Raw genomic sequence first — 4,132 nt, forward strand, 5'->3', positions numbered from 1 at the left:
TACCACTAACCATCACATACAGCCCACAGGGTAGGAAATAAGTAGAATAGTGAAAAACAATTTTGAAAACTTAAAAAAGAACAACAGAACCTTAGAAAATTACAACATCACAACAGCCTACAAATGACACAAAAATCTGAAGGACATGTTAGTCAGAAGCCGGATAAAATGACCTAAGGAGGGGAAATGTAGAAGGAGAAATTGCAAGACCTATGAACACCTGGTAACACCAGAGGAAATAAGGAACCACCACACTAACACCAGTGTAGCACTAAAGTCGAAAATCAAATGCGACCAACACAATGTTGTATGTGCCATCCAATGTAAAACATGCAAGATAATATACATAGGAGAAATGGGCAATACACTAAAGGAAAGATTCTCCAGACACCTCAGTGGGATTAAGACAGAGAAGGAAAACAAGGCCATAAACAGACATTTCATGCTTCATGGCATGGAAGCCCTAACTATTGTGGGACTGGACACAAATGTTCATTGGACCACAGCAGAAAGAAAACAAGCAGAGAAGGGGTGGACCTATAGAAAGAAAACCTTATTCCCTAATGGCCTAAACCTAAGTCACGGAAACACACAAACCACACAAGACCAGGGATAGATAAGAAACTAACAGGGCAAACACCCAGAACACATGAACAATAAATAATGAACAGAAACCAACTTCACATCCATGCAAGCACCACAGGAGGGAACAGGGGAACATAACACAACTGGGAAACCATAATAAACACAAGCCACATGCCATGAAGGAACCACAGGTGAATGGGACACTAATTTCCAGGTCCCCTGAACACAAACCACAGATGAAGGCCAGACAAACAACCCCAAATAGACTCAAGGATGATTCAAACATCCCCACAAATCAAACTTTTTTCCCCCACCCCCACTCCAGACTTTTCCCAAACAAAAGCCAAGGACAGAGCAGGAAAAGGAGGATACAAGGAAACCATAACAGGGAGGAGAAGATATGGAACAGGAGATCAACCCCGAGGATTGACGACTAACAAACAAGGGAGGACCATGATAGACAGCAGGAAAGCCAGCATGGCGAGGAGACAGACAAGTAAGTCATTCATCTATGGGCGGCACGGTGGCACAGTGGTTAGTACTGTTGCCTCACAGGGTCAGGAAGACAGGCTGGAATCTCTACCTGTGTGGAGTTTGCACGCTCTCCCCGTGTCTGTGTGGGTTTCTTCCGAGCACTCCAGTTTCCTCCCATACTCCAAAGATGTGCTAGTTAAGTGAATTGGCCATACTAAATTCCCCCTTGGTGTACCCTTCCACAGTAACTTCATTAAATTATTAATGTAAGGCTACTGGGCCACTAATTAATTGATAAATAAAGAAATAAACAGATAAATTGTCGATGAAGTAATTTTTGCACGACCAAAAAAAGAGCTACCCATAAACCATCCAAATAAACGAGAATGTCCCGACACCAACTTGCTCTGCCAACTAGTGCCCCCACAACAATCCGACATATACTCCCCGAATCCATACCACAGCATCTTGCCCACCACAACATAAAACACCCACAAAGAATAAAAAGTCACCCCATCCCACCAGCTCTGGGTGCCCCCTCACCCCATGCACCCTAACAGACACACACAGGAGACGAAAGCACCAAGACAGGGAAGGACAACAAACCATCCTTCAACCAACAACCTACCCACTAACATCCTATCAGGAAACCCCCAGGACATTCATCCCACCGCCTGACCTCTTGCCTCCCCCACCCCCAGTAGCCCACCTATTACCCCCTCAATGGCCCACCACTAAACAACAACTTATTTTATTTTTTTCTCCCCCAAACCCCTCTCCGAAAAAACAGAATCTGACCCAGCAACAGATGCAAGACCTCCCCATCTAAGAAAACCCCCCCAAAAAAACAACTCTCCAACACATTTTTAAAAATACTTTTCCAATTCAATCAAATCAAGTCCAATTCAGAGTCTCAACAAGTTGAGACATTTCCGACCCTTTACCCTGTCTTGGGCCTGATCTACATGAGCCAAGCTGATTGGAGTAGGCGGAGGTTTGTTTCCTCCTCCAAGGCTTGACCTCATTTGCATCTTAGCCAAAAGGCCGAGATGCCGCTTTTAAAAATTGCTTCACATGAAAATGAAGCTTAAATGCAACCCAATGACCTCAACCAAGTGCAGCATCAGCAGACCTTCTCGGCCTTTTGGCTAAGATCAAGTGTAGTTATGCGGATGCTGCACTTGGTTGAGGTCATTGGTTCAGATTATAAGCTTCATATGTTTCATATGAAGCAATTTTTAAAAGCGGTATCTCGGCCTTTTGGCTAAGATGCAAATGAGCTCAAGTCTTGGAGGAGGTATTGCTTTCCCTCCTCCAATCAGCTTGGCTCATGTAGATCAGGCCCAGGACAGGGTAATTTGGTCGCTTGCCCTGTCTTGCCAGCCTGGATCGGAAATGTCTCAACTTGTTGAGACTCTGAATTGGACTTGATTTAATTGAATTGGAAAAGTATTTTTAAAAATCAGCAGACCACACTTGATCTTAGCCAAAAGACCGAGAAACAACTCTCCAACACATACACCACTTGGACATCCACCCCATCACCCGGAAACACGTAAACACCCAACCTAGCATTCCCCTCCTCCTAACACACACCACCTCAACAACGACCTGCCCCCAACCACGTAAAACACGACAGAAGCAGACCATCATGCTTCTTTTCCCCACACAAGAAAAAAGCATCACGGATTATAATATATAATATATAAGAAGAAAAAGGCCCAGGAGGCAAGTAGACAACAAGCCACGAGATAAAGGCAAGGCATCACGGGGAGCAACAAGGGTTGGACGTGAGCCAAAAGAAAAGTGGCAGAGCATGAAGAAAAGGGGATATGTCCTCTCTCTGACTGACCCCAAAAATCTCTCTCACTCACTCCTCTCCCCTCTCACTTTCCCTTCCCCCCCTCGCCACCCTCCCCACACTACCCCACATTCCCCAGCCCCATCCCCACCTCCACCCCCAGAGCAGTAATGGATTTTGCATTGGAGTCAATGGACCTGACAGTGATTTTTGTGGTTGCTGTGGTGGAGGAGGGTAATGTCCTCCTATGGCAAGGCCAGCCCAGGCTAAAGGCCGCAGAAGGAAAACAGGGGCCGCCAGTCGGGGTCAGGATGCAGAGCCCCATCAGCTCGAGGTGGGGGGCCAGAGGACGGCGGAGAGAAAGAGCCAGAGTGTACAGGACCCTTGATGAGCTGTCCTTTGATGAGCTGCCAGATGCCTTGTATCACAGCAGACTGCGTCTCAGTAAGGGAAGAGTGTAGCACCTTGTGGGGCAAGAGGACACCCACTCCCCTTGGCGATGAAGGTCACACCCGTTCTCAACGTTTACGCCACCGGGTCCTTTTAGCTCTCCAGCGGAAGCTTCTGCGACATCTTCCAGTCCTCTGCACACAAGTGCACCCGGGAGGTGACGGATGTCCTGTATGCTCGGGCAGACACTACATCCACTTCGACATGGGCTAGGCCCAACAGGAAACCCAGGCTGCACACTTGGCAGGGCAAATGCTGTGCCCGGCTTTGCACTCAGTAATATCCAAATCACCTTGATTTAGGTGTGGTAAGATCTCAAATCTCAATGTTCACTATCAGATGTGTTCGCTCTTTGAAATATGGCCTCATGATATGATTTTATGGTATATATGTTCGCCGTCCTCAAATGCAAAATTCTCTGATCTGCTTCCACTCCTCATCTGATTCCCGTGCCTCATTGATTTCACTCAATCTTTGTGCAGCTGCCAATAATGTTTGGATTGTCACTATAGCAAACTTCACGACTTCTTCCACAAATTTAAAATTGAATTTTTCTGAATTCTCTGTTTCAATGCATGATAATAATGCATCTGCTGTGCTCTGTTGTTTCCCTTGAACATATACCACATGAGTATTAAACCTCATCAATCTGAACTTAACCCTTTGAACCCTTGATAGCATTGATGCAAACTCTTTCAAATGTAATAGTGTGACTGAAGCTTTATGGCCCGTTTCTGTCGTAATGTGAAGAGCTACAGACGTTGTCAGCAAATTTCTCACATGCCCACATGGCTGTTCATGCTTCCTTTTCATTTACTGTGC

General features: G+C 45.9%; 1 pseudogene; it reads left to right on the forward strand.

Annotated features, from left to right (window-relative positions):
- Nucleotides 1-2,187: 2,187 nt before the first annotated feature.
- On the forward strand, nt 2,188-2,390 carry LOC144504982 (U2 spliceosomal RNA; annotated as a pseudogene).
- Nucleotides 2,391-4,132: the final 1,742 nt, after the last annotated feature.

Source organism: Mustelus asterias, chromosome 15 (assembly GCF_964213995.1).
Source record: "Mustelus asterias chromosome 15, sMusAst1.hap1.1, whole genome shotgun sequence".
NCBI lineage: Eukaryota > Metazoa > Chordata > Chondrichthyes > Carcharhiniformes > Triakidae > Mustelus > Mustelus asterias.